The sequence below is a fragment of the Grus americana genome, chromosome 5 (genome assembly GCF_028858705.1).
Source record: "Grus americana isolate bGruAme1 chromosome 5, bGruAme1.mat, whole genome shotgun sequence".
Lineage (NCBI taxonomy): Eukaryota > Metazoa > Chordata > Aves > Gruiformes > Gruidae > Grus > Grus americana.
In genome coordinates, this window is record NC_072856.1 from 26,490,166 (window position 1) to 26,511,271 (window position 21,106).

Here is a 21,106-nt window from a genome sequence, read left to right on the forward strand (position 1 = left end):
TTCGTCTTTGACAGGTAGCACACAGAGTATCTAAAAGCCTCCTCTCTCTCTCACCATCAGTCTAGCATGTCTCTCCCTAGAGCCCTTTCTCCTCAGGAAGATGGCAACAGCTTGCTAAAGCCCTCAGACCACATCAGGGAGGAGGAGATTAAATATACCCGATGTGTGATAAAGCCGGGGCAGGAGGAGGGCACCTTCGGTCAGCGGAGCCTGCAGAGTGTCCCAATAAGAGTTCAGATGTGGGAGTAACACAAGAAAAAAACCTTCTTATTTCACTGAGACTTACAGAGATATTAACAGCTGGAAACACATCAGAGCAGGAGGCACAGCAGAGGTGGTATTTGCTGTAAAAGTTAAATTGAACTCTAGGGGACAGATGAGAATTAGTCCAAAAAACATTCTTGACCCAAATGTTAGCTAAAACACAAAAAATCAGGGAAGAATAATTCTTCACAGGACTGCCCTCCCTCTCCTGACACACACATGCAAACCTGCAGAGAGATCTGAATTATGCAATGAAAAATTAGAGGGGAGTTTCAGACCCAGATTAGCAGGGCCATGTCCCACACTCCTGCTGCAGACAGATGGATGTACTCATGGGAATACGGAGGCATGAGAGAAAGTGCTACACATGCACAGTTGAAATTACATCAGTTAAATAGATCAGAATTCCAGTGTGGGTCATTCAGAATTTTTCCTTCTGCGTTGGAATGAAATAGCTTAATTCCGGCACAAAATCCTTATCCTTCATTTTACAACTCATCTTGGCCATGGCACCTCAGCCACCAAACTTCTCAACAAAAAATTAAACATAGCATCAATTCTGTACCAGAAGGTTACAGTGATTCACCAGGTACCAAGTGTTTTCTGCAGTTCCCTGCATCTACCTCAAAATCGTTCAACCTGTGATTAAATACATAGATTCTCATTTTAGATAGATCCTTCTCCAAGAGTTAACTCTGCAAATAAGTTCTTGAGTAATATACAGACAGAAGAAATAAACATTTAACTAAAAAGTACTTTTCCTGTTAATAGGCTAGTATTCAGTCACACACACAGTGTACACAGACCTGCCTGAGCAGTGGGCTTTTCCTGCCCTCTTACACTCCCCCTTACTTGTATTTAACTCTGAGGTGTGACAATCTTGTTTCAAACCTTAAAGCGCTGATCCTGTGCAATTAGAAATGGTTAAACCATGTTGATTCCTTTGCTGGCCCAGGACCAGAGAGTCACTTCTCATCCCAGCTGACTACAGACTAGCACATTTTGTCAGCTCTGTAATTTCAATTAAGATTTATAGATATTAGTGACAATAGCAGTAGGACGGGGAGAAAAAAGTACTCAAACTACTGTGGGAGCCTCTTAACCAAGCTCTAAATATACCCGGTCTCACATAAAAGCATTTAATTTACTGAGTAAATGAATTCTCATATATGGTTCTAAATTCTAATTCAACAAAAGCTGCTCTAGGGTCTGGAGTGGCAGCACTGGAAATGCTTTATTCTCTTTACATTCTGCAGAGGTGGGAAGCCTGCTGAGGTCTGTCCAAAGCACTTAGCCTTACCGGGAATCAAGCTGCTTTGTTCTGCAATACTGGCTGTTCTCCAATCTCAAATGGGAGTGGTATACATTTTTCTCAAAAACTTGAAATTTTAATCAATAGAAAACATAGGCTTGATCATGACTATGGTGCAGTAGCGATAAAATTTTCCATGAGTAATACAAGAGAAGACTTCTGTTTCTATGTTGAATGAACAAACTCAGAAAAGAAAAAGCAATGTGAAGCACCAATATTTTGTTCTCTGGTTAAAGATAAGACTGTTGTGCATCCAAGTGTTCATAATGGGGGAAAGTAGCAGAACAGACAGGTGCAGATGAGACAACTGTAATATTTGATTAATACTGCAATTCCAAATGAAGGAAACAATAAAAAGGGATTAAATTAGTCTCAGAGGATCAGGAGCCAGGAAAAATAAAGTATAACCACAGTTTTATGAATACTGGCAGGAACCCATAATTTGTACATTTCTAACTACTCATGGATGTAACAAATCTGTGATGAGGCCTACTCCCACTAAATGTTATGAAGCTCATTTTGCATTAAAAAAAACAAACCCCACCCAACTAACAAAACACAAACATGTCCAGCTGAACAGAGGGAGTGTAAGGAGACCGATATATGTTCTTGGGAATAACATCTAGCGTGTCACGAAAAGCATGCTAGCAGCCCAAGACATTGTGGTCAATGAGTAAGCTTTACATAAAGAAAAGGGAGGAAAAAAAATCACGTGTATGAAAGCGCAAGAAACGTGAGCGCTACAGCAACCATGTTCTGCAGTAGAAGAGGAACGAACCAGGACGTTACAGGTCTCACTGCGCCTTGGACCCTTCCAGCCTGCCTCAAGCACACCCAGTAGGTAACAGCCACAGCTTCTGTACCTCCCTTGCCTGAAAACAACAGGGTTCTGCTCCGTTTGTCAGCCATGGTAAGACCTGGCCAGCAAGATAATAAATACATGCACCACTTTTTAGACCTCTATCTGTGGGGACGCATAATGTTAACTAGGCAAAAATTCTGCTCTCATTCAAGGCAGAGTTTATTCAATGATCAAAAGAATCCTTAAATTCTGGATACTAGCTTAACACAGAGGACCTTTATAGAAAATTTCTTACAAAAGCTCAGTCTCTAATGATAATTTGGGTAAGATCGGCTGACTCCCATCTTTGGGTCGAGTCAGCCAGACAGACGCTTGCTGCTCCTGTATTTCTTTATCAGCTTCAATTTGCTCACAACCTGTTCGCTCACCTTGCTTCAGTCAGCATTGTCAATCGCCAGGGTCCCTCTGACCTGGAGTTTGGTGGAGAAATGATGCAGAGTCAGGAAAGGCTATTCCTAGTCAATACCTCTCCTGCTGTTTTCTAGACCCTTGCTATGCATTTCCTTGTGATTTTCTACCTTAGCTCCCGTCAGCCAAGCAGATAACCCAAAGGGAACGAGATACACAAACATAGTTCTTTTGAAGTGCATATAACTTACCTTCCCTGTAAAAGGTCAAAAAGTACAGACAGTAACATAGAAAACCTGCAGGCAGTAGGGCAGAATGTAGGCTTCTGCATAGTCTGAAGAAAATGGCCATTTAAAGTAGCAACTGTTGGGCACATCAAAATAGTCTTTCCAACAATGTTGTTAAAACAGATCCACCTAGTTGCCTTTGGTTGGGGAGCGAGATGTTACTTTGTTAAGCTTAACAAAACTCAGCATTTTCTCAGTCGGGGCTCTTAAAAGGAAGCACTAAATGGATTTGGCATGTAAAGTTTTAGGAACAGTGGCTCTTCTTTGCAATCCGTTTAGCAGACATCAGTTGTTATGAATGCCGCTGGGATTACACGGACTTCCAGAGGTGTTTCAATAGAAACTGTATCAGGTACCTGAATGACTGTTTGTAGCAGAGTGACTGCAGGAAAACTTCCATTACTGAAGGAACCACCAAAAAAAAAAAAGTTAAAAAAAAAAAAAAGAAGAAAAAAGTTATTCACAACAAAAAAATGTGGAAAGAAATATCAAAATCTAGAAATGTTTCCAAACGAATACCAGAGAAAATACCATTCACTGCAACTATTGCTGACATCCAAAAACCTGCAAGTTATATGAGCAAAACCAAAGTCACCCCTCCTCCCTTCGCAAGTCATGGTCAGCTGTTAGCCCCAGTATTCAAGATTCAAAGAAAGAACAAATAACCTGTGCAAATTTTGTATTCCTTGGCGAAAAAAAATTAGCTTTTGAGACAACTGGAAAATTATAGCATTACAGCAGGAGTGAGCAAGACTATAAAAAGGCTTTTGAAGAAAAGCAACAGCACAAATTCTTCAGTACTAAAATCTGAAATGGTACAACCCAGAGAAAAGGCTAGTCTTTAAACAGGATGCATCATAGACAGAAGTGGAATAGAGCAATCAGAGTGGCTGCTAGCATCTACTATCTACATCATACTAGATACAGAATTAAAAATATTAATTGGAGTGAAAAATCTGTGCAAACTGGAAAAAGACCTTGTAGCAGTACCTTTTAGGATAAACAATCAGAAATGTGTGGCTGAATGAAACAAACAAACAAACAAAAAAATCAAACCGTTAAGAATAAGATTAACTCCCTCCTCTGTTAAGAGGCTCCAAAGAACATGAAATGGATGCTATTATATAGGGAGCAATATGAAGCAGGAACCAACACTGACCAAGCAAAAACATGTTATTGATTAGCTATTATTTGTTGTACCTGATTCAAGCTTTTGGTTTATCTAGCTCAGTATTCTATAGCTGACAGACAGCAACACCAAATGCTTAGGAAGGAAGATTAAAAAAATAATAATCTTAGTAACCAGATATAAGATTATTTGCCCCTGATGCAAGTCTCAGCCTACTCCCTAATATTTAAGAACAGGTTTAGACAAGCTACCAGCTACAGGGTCTCACTGGTTGACAATTAGCAATGACAGCAGAGGAAACCTAAGTAAGAATCAAAGCCTTCTGCCTTCCCTCTACTTTTCTCCCAAATACACTCTTTTCTTTTTAACTATAACACATTATGGATACAGGAATAAAATGTCCAGCTCAATAGGGTTTACAGGTTTGGTTTTTTTCCTGAACTGATTTTTTAATTTAGCGTCCTATAAGAAATACTAATAGTAGGTCACAGATCAGAGTATCAAAGTAAACACAAAGCTCTAAAGAAAATTATTTATAGCACATTATTATTAATTATTACAGTTGTCTAAGCTCCAGTTCTGCCAGAAACTGAACATGTCATCGGCATCTTCCACATGAATCACATAAGGGCCATACCTCTAAACATTCATCCATTTTAACCACAATCTACATAAAACCGTAGTTTCTCTATACTTAACGATAAAAATGCCCTAAGCAGCATCATAGCCTAGACTTCATTCTGACTACATCATTATCTCTTACAAATACATTGTAATAGAATATTTATATACAATTCACACCACACAAAGAGTATCAGTTAAGGTTATTTATTGAACCTTCTCCATCTTTTGCTGGTCTGACAGTCTGTCCAATAATCTATCCAGTCTCGCTTGATTCAATTTTAACTGAAATTAGATCTAAAAACCAAACATCCACATTTTGTAAGACTATTTTTAGATTTTAAGTGAACAGATAATGACAGTCTTAAATGAAACTTATAATTTTCTAATTTTCTCATGCATCCATGGTAAAGCAATCTCAATGGGGAGGGGTTGTTTGTGGATCTGGGTTTTTTTTAGGATTAAAATGACTGTGAAAATGTAAGACAAATACTTCCATATCATTTAGACTTTCATTTTGAGGATAAAATTCTACTGAGACGTCCTTGCTGTCCGTCTTTTCTTATAGTTTGGTATCAAAATGACAGAAGTCTAACTCTTATAAATAGGTAGAAGTGATGGATACTTCTTCCTGTGAACTGTTGGACAATTTTGCTGTAATACAGAATATGAAGTTTTCTTGCTTTCCTTGATAGCTTGAGAGAGAAAATGCAATTCACCAAGGAGTTGAAACAATATTAGTTGATCAAGAGACTTCTATCTGATGTTGCAAAATTGCAAAACCTCTTTTCAAAGGCTTAAATCAGCAAAGTGGGGAAAGAAGAATAAAAGAGCGTGAAGACAGAGACAGTAATTACCAAAAGGAGAGTAATTAAAACAGACCTGAGACTGATTGAAGCAAGCATGAATACATTGGCCAGAACAGGTCCATTAGGGCAGATTCATTCTAATAAGGGTTAACAAATGAGGGGAGAGAGGACAGAGGGATCCTGGGAGTAAAGCTCAGCACTGACATGAAAAATCTGCTATGGGAGAGAAGGGAATTGAAGGGTTAGGTGTACAGTGAAACTCTGATTTATGAGCAGAAAGACAGTTGTGGATAAGCTCCAGCATCTAGTCTAACTACAATCAGGTCCTTAGTCCCAAGGAAGCACAGTACATCCTAGGACCATTTAGTAACCCGCACTCACCTGACTCATAGCAAAGAAGAGGAAGACAAAATTATGTAATAAAGGTTGTGCCATCCACCTCCCAGTTACTTTAGGTGATAGATTCCTCTGCAGAGTGGGCAGCCAGGCTCTGTCCTGTTACATGGACCATTCACCACCTCTAAATATTCATACAGTTTTGTACATAGCACCAATTCACCCCCATGATCCAGGTCAGGATTTCCAAATGTGTCATTTAGCTGTATAAGATTCTTGCCTCAAAAAGGAAGGAGGATTAAAACGAAATACTGAATGAATGAATGAATAAATAAAGTCCATGGGAAGTTAAAGGTTCCACAGGATTTCTGAAAAGTAGCTTTGCTGAAAAATTTATCTTCCCTGTCTGCATATTACCCGTATGCTGCTCTCAAAACAGATTTCACTGATAGCGTATAGAGATATGCATACTGAGTGTATGCAGGCAGCATATACCAAGAGAGTGCCTATTTCAGACCTTTAGATGCTAGAGACGCTATAGGAAGGTAAAAATAGAAATTCCAGAAGTTTTAGTTCAAATATTGTCTGTGCCGCAGACAATGCACTATGACGGATGTGTCTCATACTGTTTATGCCTCTGTTTCCCCATCAAGAAATTAAAACAAAAAACCAATAACCTCTTATCAACCTTGCAAAATAGGAAATAAATCTACTAATATTTCCAAGGTGAACAGATTCGACAAGGACACAGGCTTAGCTTCAGATGCATTTTCTTTAATGTAGTGACTATTAGGCTTATTGATTTTAGTGCAGTGATTTTAGTGATTTTAGGCTTATTGATTTTAGGCTACCACTGGCTTTTTATTGTGACACCAATTCAGAGCCAATACAGCTAAGGGAAGTAAACTAAAATGAATTCTTTCTGACCCTGAATCAATGTAGCTGTTTGCTTTCAGGAAATGGAGTGACACTGGTGTACCACTGGTGTTGCTTTTACCAGGAAAAAAGAGTCTCTTCAGAAGTCTTAGTTAGTTCCTTCTAAATCTCTAGTGCATTGATGGCAATAGATATTTTACACAGAAGAACTACTGATATTTAACACTGGATAACCTGTGGATTTCTCTCAGCTAGCTAAATACACCTGAATTGCTAATCGCTTTGTCTATTTTAAGATAAACAAATGTTAGGTGAAACTAGGAAAAAACCTTATCTGTTCAACAAATGTAGATATAGCTTTAGAGGGTCTAAATCTAGGGCAGTATGCCTTTGTAACAGGTGAAAGCCAGAGAAAATGTTCAGCTTGAACATTCAAAGAAACAGCAGGACAAGGAACCTTCTTTTACTTCTAAACTGAGCACTTTTATTTCTCCAAAAAAAAAAAAAACCCAACCCCAAAACCAAAAAAAACCCACAGACATGGAAACTTTAAAGCCCTTCTAGTTTCTTTTCAGAACACAGCCAAACTTTGAAGTCTCATCCAGAGAACCTACACACAAAAAATACGACACAGCCCAGGGTGACACACCGCCCCGCTTTGCCGCTGCCTGATTCTTCTGCGAGCGTCGCGGCGGGCCTCTTGCCCGCACAGCTCCGCTTTTGCTGGGGGGTGTTTAAGGCAGCCCCACAGCAGCAACAGCTGCTGCCGCCTCCGTTTGCAGCACCGTCTCGAGCACAAGCAGGAGAAGAAGGCCTGATTCTCCAGGACCCTCCTGTGGAACTTTGTCTTGGCCCTGCCACTTCAGCACGCAATCCCGCCTTGCAGGAGGGAGGAACGGGGGGGAGAAAAAGGTGGGGAGAAAAAGGTGGAGAGAAGAAGAAAGAACCCTCCCAGACCTCACGTACCTCCCCCAAACCCTGCCGACTCCTCCTCGTCGCCTTCCATACCAGCTATTATTAAACATTTCGACTTATCAATACCTTTGCCAATCCCTGACATCCTACTGTAATCTCCTAGCGCTGTCCCTGGTACAGAGCTCCTGTGGTTGTCCATCTGTCCTTCCCTTGCCCAGGCCCTGCATCCACCTCGGATGCTGCTGAGCCCTCCCTCCCTCTCCTCCACGCAGACCCAGCAACCCACTCCCCAGCCGCCCTCGCAACAGCAAACCTGAGCGTTGCTGACCCTGCTCAAAAGCTTTGTACTGACTCTGACCTCATCCTCTCTAGATTTCATCTTTAAAAATTAAATAACTATATGTATTTCTTTAGCTTTAAGTCTCTTTAGGTCGAAGAACAGCTTCAAAAGGTAATGCATTTTTAACGAAGGGCAGAAAATCGACAAACCATTTTTAGATACAGCTGCAACAAATATTTTTCTCTATCTTTTTAAGGGTTTTTGTTGTTGCTGTTGTTGCACAGTGACTTTAACACAGTTGCTTTTACAGCTATATAGACATTGATACACTAAGTAGAAAGAATTACTCTCTGGAAGAAAAGAGTATTAAAAATGAGATTCATTAAATTAGTGCAGGTTTACAAATCCTTCTCTCCCCACTATTTATATGAAAGGAAGAGAAGATAAAGATGCAGAGAAACCTGCATTTTGAATATGGAATAGCAGAAGCAGTCCCTAGACTGCAGTTGTCCTGGGGCCAGTTCTTTCCATTTTTGCGGATTAATGTAACCTCATGGACTTCAGAAACCACATCTGCTTGCATCAACTGAAGATTTAGTCCCTGACTTCTGTGCTAAGCCAGATTCCTTTCACAACTGTACCAGTATAACTCTGTTAACCGCATTGGAAATACATTTTTTCAACTGAGCATACTAGTGGTCCTACTGTATTTATTTTTTCATTATAGAAAAAAATATTTCTTTTTTTTCCCCTAAATCTGTTTTCAAAGCTATTTTGTTTTCATTGGTTTTTTTCCCAGCTATCTAGCTAGAACATGAGGTTCAAGTGGAACCTGGCTCTGCTTCACAAGTGCATGCAAGTCTGTGATCATTTCCAAGGGGGCTGGAACAGAACTAAAGCTCTTTGTCCAGCTCATACATTTACCTGTCAGCAATCACCTGCTCGCCTTTGACTATGTTGAAACAACCATGTTCAAATCTAAAGATGCATCTTATTTAAAATACAAACAGATACAATACATAAAAGAAGCAGAGGTTACTCGGTTGCTCGCCTGTCCCCCTGGGCCAAGCAGAGTGCACTCCCATATGCTTTGACCACAGATATACACATGCAGCTAATGTGGAGCCGCTGCTTGAACCTAAAAGCTGATCATAAATAAAACTGCTGCACAGCACAGCTCCACAGTTATCCTCCTGCTGCGCGGGAGCTCACCCTAGCTATGAGCCAGTGCAAGACTCCGACAGAGACAGGGTATCAGGACTGTCGGTCTATTATACTCATTTCTTGCTTTCCTTATGGACTAAATCAGGCTTGGCAATTCATTCGTGTAGAAGACAGATTTGGTATTCGTTATAAACCAAATAGTTACAAAGAGCAAAACATTTCCTTTTAACTTATCCCACTTTCTCCCCGTGGGGCCCATCCACTGGTATCTTGGCTGTGCGGAGCGCATGCACTGACGGTGAGTGGTTATGTTCTCTCTGATTAACTGGATTTGCAAGAGAGGAGGAGTCAAGATGAATGGCTGATTTCCTGACACTGTCATTCAATCATCTGGAAATCTAATTTGTATCTTATTTGGCAGGCAAGCAGCCATCTGCTCCAAGGATATGCTCCAAGGGCAGCTGCCAAATACTGAGCAGGCTTTCTGCCATAGGGAAAACTAATTGCCTTTATTGGACTAATACAGGTTGAGAGCTAATGATATAGGATGTTTCTCCACAAAAGAAATAAAAAGTATGGGTTTGGTTTGTTTTTTTTTTTAAATAGAGTTAAGAATTACATTAACTTCTGTAAGAGCTAAACCTTTCAAACAACTGATGTCCACCCACATGGGATTGTGACTCAGAGTTGTATGGGCCAGAGCAGCAAACGAGAAGGCTGTTAGCCCCATAGGACTATTTCTGCCCTATAAAAGGTAGCGCGTGTGTGCAGATGCACTCTGCCTAATCTGCAGCCATGATGCCAATGGAAGTGGATTAGCTGCACACAGAACACAGGCAGCTTGAAAACATCCCATCCCATGAGAGCATTATGTGGTCTACATCTTATATCATCTTCCTTCGGGACTTCCAGTCTCATCCAGATCAGAGAGAGAAATGTTCTTGGCATTGCAATGCCATTTATCAAGATGTTTAAAGTATTTGCATTCTGCACCAGAATTACACGAGACCTTTGGGGGGGGGCGGGGAGCCAGGGCAAGGCAGAGAATAGTCACCACCACATAGTTAAGTTTGTCATATACAACAAGCATGCAAAAATCGAGCAATTACTGGAGTTAATTCTCTCAAAGGCTCCCTACAATTCTTCCTGGTTTTGAGAATGTTCTTGGTAAGTTTGAACTGATACATTCCCAGAAATTTCTAGTGATAAATGGAGTACTTTTCCAAGGAAACTGCAGGGGGTGGGGGGACACAGGGGAAATAGCCAGTTTTAATCACAACACAAACAATCCTCAGTCTAAAAACTCTGTTTATGTTTAGGGGACATACCCAAGAGGTCGCTTGCCACTGCTTTTTCCACAAATACTGCTTCATTGCCCACATGTCACCAGCCTTCCCCTCACTGCTTTTTACGAACACAGCGACTGCTGCCCTTATGACTCAGGAGCTGTGTGAGATACCTAACCAACCTAACAAGCAGGATAACTGAAAAGCATCTCTCTGCATTTGATCAGTGTTGTGACTGATGCAACTTGGAATAAGTAAGGACCAGATTACAGACTAAACTGTTCACAAAACAGCCTGCTCTCTGAACATTTCTCTCAAATTAATACTGCCAAAAAATCTGGGTGGGAAGTTCTAGAATCTGCCATCTTTTACTTGTCCATGGCAAGACATACAACATGGTTATTTGTCATCAACTTGAAAATATATGGGGAGAAAGAGACACAAAGGTAAAAGGGTACTGTTCATTTCACATGTCCAGTGATATTTTCCTTTACTGAAATAATAAAAGAAAAGGTGTGGGAAGGAGGGGGAAAGGATAGCAGGGACAAGAAGAAAAAATCCTGAAGTGTTTGAAATTCCCAGAAAGTTATTTGCCATGAGTAGGTTTGGGTAAACGGTCAGAGGGAATGAAGGAGGAATTAATGTGCTGTGCCATTCTGAGCACGCAAATAAAAGTCATTACCAAAAAAAGGGAAACAATACCACGCATCTGCCCACAACAGTAGTATCTTGTGGCAAAAAGAAATATGTATCATTTCTCACTTCTCAGCAGGCAGCAGCAGCCACTCTTATTGAAGGAAAGCCCAACAGTGTTTAAGCAGTCTCCTCCCGCAGCGTGGCTGGCAGCTAGAGCGCTACCGGGGCAGAAAGCTGGCAAGAACAGGGCAAAAGGGACTAGGTACATTCGCTGTGAGTCTTGGTCCGATTCCTTCGTATCGATAAGCTCTGGGCTATCAGACATGCTTTTGTGCCAGAATTCATCAAAGGAGGGAAGCAGAGCTGGAGTCACCTAGTCTGTTAAATCTTTCTGTCCTGCAGCCACACTCAAGATAACATCCTGTTCCGTACAGCACCCGATAGCAATAACGCGTCCAGCTCTTGGGGTTTTGGGGGGAGACCCACAAAGTGTAAAGGGCTACTTGGCCCTACTCCTTCTTGTAATCCCCTTCCCTATTCTCCATTTTAGCATGCCTATACAGTGTCCCAACTCCTTTCGGTACTCCTGTATCTGGACATGAGGTATTGCGGTGGGTTAACCCCAGCCGGCAGCCAAGCCCCACGCAGCCGCTCACTCACTCCCCGCAAAAGGGATGGGGGAGAGAAGCAGAAGGGCAAAAGTGAGAAGACTTATCGGCTGAGATAAAGACAGTTTAATAGGTGAAGGAAAGATGCACACAAAAGCAAAGCAAAACCAGGAATTTATTCACTATTTCCCATTGACAGATACCTACTTTTCTGGAAAGCAGGGCCTCAGTACATGTAACAACAACTTGGGGAAAAAAATTACATACTCCAAATATCCACCTTCCTCCTCCCTCCCCCAAGCTTTTATTGCTAATCACGATGTCATATGGTCTGGAATATCCCTCTGCCCAGCTTGAGCCAGCTGCTGTGGCTGCATCCCCTCCCAATTTCTCATACACGCCCAGCCTACTTGCCGGCAGGGCAGCATGAGAAGCAGAGAAGGGCTTGACACTGTGTAGTGTTTGGCGATAGCTGAACGTGTATCCTGCTCATGCCTGTATCAAGCATACAAGGATGTATGGAAGGGCTCACTTTGCTGTTACATACTGCAAGCGGTCATCAGTGTCTCTTAGAGTTTATTTGAATATCAGCCTTTTGCAGAAAGAGAATTTCTGCACAGAGATCAAGGTAGCATAGGAAAGTCACATGTAGTCTAGCAATGGCACAAAGTAACTGGTATTAATGGGGACCATGAAACCAGTAAAGATGGAAAGGCTATAAAGAGATAAGAAACCTTAAAGAGGTGAGAAGGTTGTTTATGTCAATAATTCTTTGAAACGTGCATTGAAAAGGGTGGGTTTTCCTCTTGTGTTGAAGGTTTTTCTCAATGGCAATGACACCAGAACCTGAGGGAGGATAGTAGGTTTTTTAACACAAAGGCACTGACAGGTAAGGGCATGCACACCAGCAAGCACAGGACAGAAAGGCTAGGAAAAGAGCAGCCCAGAAGATGTGAAAGAAGGACTAAGCCAGTAACTCCAAAGCTGATAAGAAAGCAGAGAAAGGCATTCTGTAGGTGACTGCTTTTTCCCTACGCACACGGCAGGAAACTTATATCCACATTTACTAGCATTTTTTTCTACTGGCTTCTTCCATTACAATGATCTTTTCCCTGTATATATTTATTATTGATGGGTTAATTTCACCTCAAGGTCCTATAGTGGAGGAGGACGTTGCAACTACAAGATGCAGCAATTATTTTCTTCATTAACTTCCCAATGTTGCAAACCACATGGCAAAAATTTCTTGAGCCAAACTCCCAAAAATGATCACTTATACTAATTTAGGGTTCTTATTTGTAGCCTACATTTCACTTCTTCAGGGGGTCATATTGTCAACTGCTATGTCAAAAAGTTTATATTAGATAAAAGGCACACAACATTATTAAACATTTACATGACTCAAACCAAAATGTCAAGATCATTGCCAAAACGTTGTGGAAATGCAACACTAAAATTTATGTGACTTTCTATTGTTCATGATACATAGATACAATCCAAAAATCAAAACTTTGGATTCTCATTCCTCTATTTTCTTCTTGGAATTTGCTTTCTACCATTCATCTTCACATGGCACTTTATTCCATTATTTCTTGATTTTAGCCTACAAATTAATTACTTTGTGTTGTGTATGTGTTCTGTTTAAATGAAGGAGTAAAAAGATACAGAGGTAACAATAAGCATTTCATACGCATTCATTGCTGTTTTCCTTATCTGCTCAGGTCCTTTGGCAGGGACTGAAGTATGGGCAGTATTTGCTATTCTTGTTTTTCCTTATTGTACTATATTTACTTAAACCCTAAAACCTTAGGGCACTTCACTCGCTTTGCCATGGCTCTACAAGACCCAATGGATGGTTCTTGAAAAACTCAAAGTAGGATCAGGGATCAAATTATAAGTCCCTTTGAGTAACGATCTAGAAGTGTCTGCAAAATGCCACATGCCTCTGTAGCACTCTTGTGATAATAATAAAACCAGTGCTCAGAGGAGGAAATTAAAGTATGAGCTATCTCTTTAAAACAGCTGATCTCTCAGTCTCAAAAAAGGTTAGCTAAGGATACAGGTTAAAAAAAAAAAAAAAAAAACCACAACCAAAACCCAACAGTAAATGTCACAGCGATATTTCCTGGAAGAGTCACGTAAATGTTATTTGTTGTGCCAAATACATTTCCAAAGCAGATGTCTTCCACATTCTATTTTACTCAGCCACATCAAAATAAAATAGTTGCAGTTTCAGCCCTCTAGGCAGTATTACCATTCACAGGTCTCTGTAAGGCCAGTTCATCCCAGCACAAGAGCAGCAACTCGTTTCTCTATGCTGCCCTTCAGCCTTCTCTCAGCTACACAACACGCCTAGTCTATAGCAAAGCGTAGCTATCTGCCCCCTGTATGGCACATCCTGACCTACATCTTTAGGCACAGACCTTTCTAAAATGTTTGTCACCCTAGACTCTCCTATGAGAGGTGCTCAGGCTTGCTCTGCCTTTTCTCTTGGTATTGCCATCTCTGCTACTCATGGGCAAGCTTCGGAGAGTTTGGGGGTTTGGGTTCAGGCCTGAATGCTTTGGCATCAAGTGTAGAAGTTTGTCAAAACAATGTGAAACTTCAAATAAATGTGATTTGTCTATCTGACAGAGATGTGACAGTCAATTACCAGATTAATTTCATTGCAAGTGATTCCTTTTACTCCCTACCCCTTATCTATTTATATATTTAGATTGTGTAGATCTTAGGACAGAGATTTGCACAATTTGAACATTTTTACAGGGCCCTGAGAGATGCTAGTCTTGAGTGACAGATCAGGGTGAAGAATTTTTCAGTAAAATCCCTATTTCTTCAGGGAAATTTTCTGGGGAAACATTTTGAAATTTACACAGATGTACAACTTTCCTTCAGTAAAGCCTGAACAAAAAATCTGAGCCAAGCAGATGCAAAACAAAAATCACTTTGACTTTTTTCAAGTAGAATCAGCTATTCAGGTTAGGATGAGTTCAACATTAATCTACATTTGTTTGAACGCACTGCCTCAGTGACAGATGACCTTACCCATCTTAGGGTCCTATTTCTTCCCTGCTGCCCAGACATCTTGCACAATATCTTCTATTTCCCTTCCCTCCTGAGCAAGTACAAGATAAAGCTTGTTTGTCCACAACTAAGAGGCTTCAAGATATGTTGCATTTTCAAGATTCTCAGCTGAACTGTGCATCACTCAATAATCCTTTCACCTGAATAAAGGTCCTCATGGCCAGCGTCAGCGGGCAGGCAGGCACCCTTACAGCACCAGAGAGCACCACTGCACAGGGAGGTTGTGGTTTTCTCTTTACCACAGCAACAGAACTGCACAGTTGAGAAACAGTGGAGAAGCTGTTATGCCAGGTCTGTTGTCCTCCCTGGGGGTAACCTCTATTGCATATTCTCAAAGGTTAGACTCCTGTTGCATCTCCCCACCCAACAACCCCCCTCCCCCCACTTTTTTTTTAAAAAAAATACAATAGCAACCCACACACAGTACAATGAAGTCCCAATACAGCAAGGCATACAACTGTATCTTATTAACTGTATGCAGCACTGGGTACAAAGTCTCTTTCAATCTGATCAGAATGTTTTTCATTCTTTGCTCTACAAATGCCTCCTCTCTATCTTGATATTATTCCCTTCAGCTTTGCTCGAGCCTGTTAGTTTATACTACAATTTCCAAAACATAAAATATATCCTGAATTTAGCACTAAGGAAGGATCAATGGCTCCAGAGACTCAACTCCTCTGTTCAGAGTCCAAACTACACAACTGCGTGGCACCCACACATAGGGCTTCTCACATGTGCATTGCTGCTGCTACTATAGAGAGCAAAAGGAGAGAAGGAAACAATAAAAATCATTTCTACAGGCAGTTCAGTCCTTTAACACAAGGTGCTAGAGTTTAGATTTCTGGGTTTTAAGGCAGTTATAGGCTCCAGTCCAGCCTTAGCTAGGCTTGAGTCATTCAATCATTTTACAAACACCATTGAGGTGCCATCATAAAGCAAAATAGTTATTGCTTAAGGGTGCAGGCATGCATTATGCTAAGAAATAGAGCACATTCATTATTTTAAAATATCATCAGAAACAGTTCAGTTCAGTCAGAAAGGCACTGGCTGCAGCACAACGTTGGTCATACTGCAATATCAAAGAAGATCTCTGGGAAGAAAATGGTTAATTCCCTCTAGTTCTCTCATTAATCAATAATTTCCATTTCTTCACCACTAAAAAGCTGTATTTAGTTTCATCATCCTGCACATAATACAAGTTTACAAGCTGAACACGTGATTTTTAGATGACCGAGATGTAGCAACAGAATCTCTTTGAACATCCTTTTTTTCTCTTGATCTCCAGCTTAGCTGCATGTTTCACATCAAGAGCTATGCTAGCACAAGGAAAGATTTGTCTCCAGATGTCTCAAAGCTTATCCCTCGAAATTATTGATCTGGCATGCTGTAAGGGAGGACTTTGGGTTGTCCTTGCACTGTCGCTCGGGTGGTCTGTCACCACAAGCAAGCTAACTTAGAAGACCTGCTTGGGCATTCTGGAATTTGCATCCTCATGCTGTTCCTAGCCTGTGGCAAGTGAATACAGCCAAAGATTTAAATCAGCAATCTGTACTGAGTATTGTACTCCTCCTCCATGCAAAAGAAAATTTTGCAATATCTTTCAAGATATACGTGTTTTCCAGAAACTCAGAGGTATTTCTCATCAATTAGGAGAGAGAAAAATATCAAGAATGGTGCACTTTTGAGTCTGCAACTACAACAGAGGGCTGCAGAGCTAGCTTTGGACAAGCTGAATATGGTCTTGCCTTTTGGATACCAAATGTAAGATGAAAGTGTTATGGATAATGTTATAAAGCAGCCAGGGAAACCCTGTAGATCTGCTGCTGCCTGGTTTCATGAAACTCAGATTTGAATAATTTTGCTAGGGCTGAACAAATTACCCTCAGTATGTCAGAGGCTAAGGTCAAGATCTGCGGTACTGAACAGAGAAGTTGAGTAGATACGAACACACAACCCTGCTCAACTCCACCTTTCACGAGAAGCTCCACTGAAGAGGGATTTCCTGCTGCACAGGATCTTTCCCATCATGAATAGAATGGGCTAAAAGAATAGCAGAACAGTTCCATTCACTCCAATGTTCGGAGAGTAGATCAAGTAATGCTTTTGTCAGATCAATCCAGACACTGTAGAGATGCTGGTGCTCCTCACCACACTGTTTCTGAATTGGGCTGGCTGTGAATACTGCAAGGGGATCCACAGCTAAGCAATCATGCTCAGGAGTTTTCAGGCAGAACCATGACTAGGGAATGTAGGCAACCAAGTATGATCTGAGGTAGCAGTTTCCCAGGAAGAGGTAAGAGAGAAATGACAGTGTCTGTCAAAAAGTAAAATCAGCCTTTGTCCAACAAAGTGCATACTTGCCATCCCTTAAAACATGGGGGACTCCCATTGTTCCTAGGATGTGAGTGAATACAAAAGAATAACAGGTAACAGCAATTCACTTACAAAAGTAAGAGCTTTAGCATGCCTTCCCTCAGTATGTGGGTTATCCTGAAGCTATTTCAGAGCTTCACTGACCTAATTAATTAATAAAGGATCATTAAAAAACATGATAAATGGTTTCTGCTCAGTCACACCAATGACAGCAACTAAAGATGGATGACAGCTGATTAAATGAGGAAGAAAAATGTTTCATTTAGATAGCAAGACTCAGGCTATGTTGTGTAAGAAGTGTTCTACCAAAGATTTGCAAATTCAGTACTATTGAACACAGATCCAGTCTCCTGGAGAAACACTTGGGAGTGTTTGCATAAGTAGGGGATCTCCTCAGCCTTCCACTTGAATTGCATCTGGTTCTATAGTGTTCATGTTTCTGGATGTCAGAAGCATCACTGAGAAGTCTAACATATTTATTAGTGAAAATTTTAATCTTTATGTTATTTGTATCCACTCAGTCTTGGTATCTGGGCCTGAGAAAGTTAATTGCTGCTCTGCATGAGGCAGCAAGACACCTTTAAGACTATGTCCTTCATTTTTCCCTGCCACCATTTTCAAAGCTCAAATCTTATTCTTCCTGACATTGATGATGACATAACATTAATGCAACGGTTTCTCTAGCAGCTTAAAGCAATCTTGTCAATGACTCTGACAGTGACGAGGCTTGACAGTGCCTGACCACCATCACAAGCTATCCAGAACCCTGAACTAATACACTTTAATACAAATTGGACACCAGAATTTGTGGATAATATTTTATGTAAGTCCATTTCTTATGCCAGCTTTGAGTAAATAATCACTTGGAAGCAGACACCAAGAATTAAACAGCAGAAGGTTTTAACCACAGAATAAAGTATTACAAGGATTCTTGTAAATTCTTGATGAGGGGTTGAGAACCACAGTGCATCCCCCCGCACAGCCTGTCAACACAGACCCAAAAACCTGTTGGAAACAGCTGATAGAAGGCATTGCTTCTTATTTGAAATATTCATTAGAATTATTGAGCCTCCGAGTCAAGGGTTGGCCTTCTCTAATAGTCAAATGCTTTTCAGAATATGGGAAGCAGATACCAGATACGATATTTGATGTCTTTATAATGACCAACCAGTACTGAAGATTTATTTTCTAATAAAAGAATTTTACTCATATATCAAAGGGGTTGGTATTGGGACCAGTGCTGTTTAAGATCTTTGTTGGCAACATGGACAGTGGGACTGAGCACACCCTCAGCAAGTTTGCAACCCCGGGTATCAATACAGGTTGTAGGATGAAGGGATTGAGAGCAGCCCTGCAGAGAAGGACTTGGGGGTACTGGTGGATGAACAGCTGGACATGAGCCAACAATGTGAGCTCGCAGCCCAGAAAGCCAACTGTATCCTGGGCTGCATCAAAAGAAGTGTGACCAGCAGGTCGAGGCAGGTGATTCTCCCCCTTTGCTCTCATGAGACCCCACCTGGAGTACTGCGCCCAGCTCTGGGGTCCTCAGCACAGGAAAGACACAGACCTGTTGCAGTGTGTTCAGAGGAGGGCCACGAAGCTGATCAGAGGGCTGGAGCACCTCTCCTGTGAGGACAGGCTGAGAGAGCGGGGGTTGTTCAGCCTGGAGAGGAGAAGGCTCTAGGGAGACCTTATAGCAGCCTTACTGTACCTAAAGGGGGCCTACAGGAAAGCTGGAGAGGGACTGTTTACAAGGGCATGGAGCGATAGGACAAGGGGTGGTGGCCTTAAGCTGAAGGAGGGGAGATTTACATTAGGTATTAGGAAGAAATTCTTCACTGTGAGGGTGGCAAGACACTGGAACAGGTTGCCCAGAGAGGTTGTGGAGGCCCCATCCCTGGAAGTGTTCAAGGCCAGGCTGGATGGGGCTTTGGGCAACCTGGTCTAGTGGAGGGTGTCCTTGCCCATGGCAGGGGGGTTGGAACTAGATGATCTTTGAGGTCCCTTCCAACCCAAACCATTCTATGATTCTATGATCTTAACTTCACTGTGTTGAAAGCAGCTGTAACATGATAGATTACATCTTTATCAGCACTGAATCCGATGTGGGAAGAGTTTTGATTTAGTTTACATCGGAGATCTCAAAAGAATAAAGACAAAACCCATGCATACTCCTATGGTGCAAGACACGATGATGGCAATTCACTAGGGAAACTGTTTTTCTTTGAACACTAAAGCAGTTTCTCATGGAAGTCACTGGCTGGTGGAGTTCATGCCATTGTGCCTACTTTCTGATGACCTTCATTCAATAAAGATATTTAAGGTTTCTCTGGGAAGGTAAGGAAAATCTGCCTGAAGGCCTGAAAAGACACTTAGGCTACATATAACTTTATTACAGGCAGAGTTGAGACCAGCTAATTTCAAGATTATCTGAGCCTTCCTGTTGTCTTTTATCACCAGACCCCAACTACATTGCTTGAAGCATTTTTTTCCCCTTGAGCTGAATCATTTTGGAAATTTTCAGCCACATTGGTTCACCCATTTCTGAAAGCAATACCAATGGAACAGCTGTTTGGTGCCTAGTAAAATCCAAGATGAGATAGAAGCGCAAATTCCTGCTGTCCTGTATCACACTGAAAAGAGCCTGCAAGACACATGAAGTCATCTTTATTGCACTGAGCACTGATAAAGCCTCATTAGGAATATTTCTACCCATTTCGGGGAAGACACTTCAAGAGTGATAAAATCTAGCCAAAGAACATCCAGGTGAGAGAAATGAAAATGATAGAAAGGTAAAATAAACCACCTATAAAAAGCAGATTAGACAGATAAGCACCATACAGCCTTAAAAGACTGAGAAAAGCCAAAAGTCTTCAAATATGTAAAAAGCTGCTACCCCCTCCCCCCCAAAAAAAAACCCAACCGAAACCCAGCAATAACATGCTCTCAATGTCAGTTTAAGCCTGTATTTCTTGTCCTATCCATTATTGCAAGATGAATAATCATGATAAATCGCGTCGCAATTTTTTTTTTTAAGCAAAGATAAACACTGCAATAGCATGCTTAGGCTGCTTAGAGGATCTGTCACTGAGAATTTTAAGAACAATTTAGACAAACATCTCTAAGACTGATAAAAGTATAGTTGATCCTACATGATGCAAGACAATTCTCTCATTTTCTTCCAATTCTATGATTATTTATCTGTCTACAGATCTAGATTCCATCTACATCTCTACATAGTCAGTGCTTCTGCAAGTCAAACCCCAGGTTCATTATTTTCTAGGTGCCAAACACACAAAACTAGTAATCACCTCTGGTAAAGCATCATTAAAGTGAAAGGCTTCGTATAACACAGAAACAGTAGTTGAACGTAGTTGCCCAGGACGACAGTTTTTAAATCATAGAATCATAGGATAGTTTGGGTTGGAAGGGACCTTTAAAGGTCATCTCATCCAACCCTCCTGCAATGAGCAGGGATATCTTCAGCTAGATGAGGTTGCTCAGAGCCCCATCCAACCTGACCTTGAATGTTTCCAGCGATGGGGCATCTACCACCTCTCTGGGCAACCTGTTCCAATGTTTCACCACCCTCATTGTAAAATATTTCTTCACTCTATCTAGTCTGAATCTACCCTCTATTAGTTTAAAACCATTACCCCTTGTCCTATCGCAACAGACCCTACTCAAAAGCCTGTCCCCATCTTTCTTACCAGCCCCCTTTACGTACAGTAAGGCTGCTATAAGGTCTCCCCAGCGCCTTCTCCTCTCCAGGCTGAACAACCCCCGCTCTCTCAGCCTGTCCTCACAGCAGAGGTACTCCGGCTCTCTGATCATTTCTGTGGGACTCCTCTGGATGCACTGCAACAGGTCCATGTCTTCCCTGTGCTGAGGACCCCAGAGCTGGGCGCAGTACTCC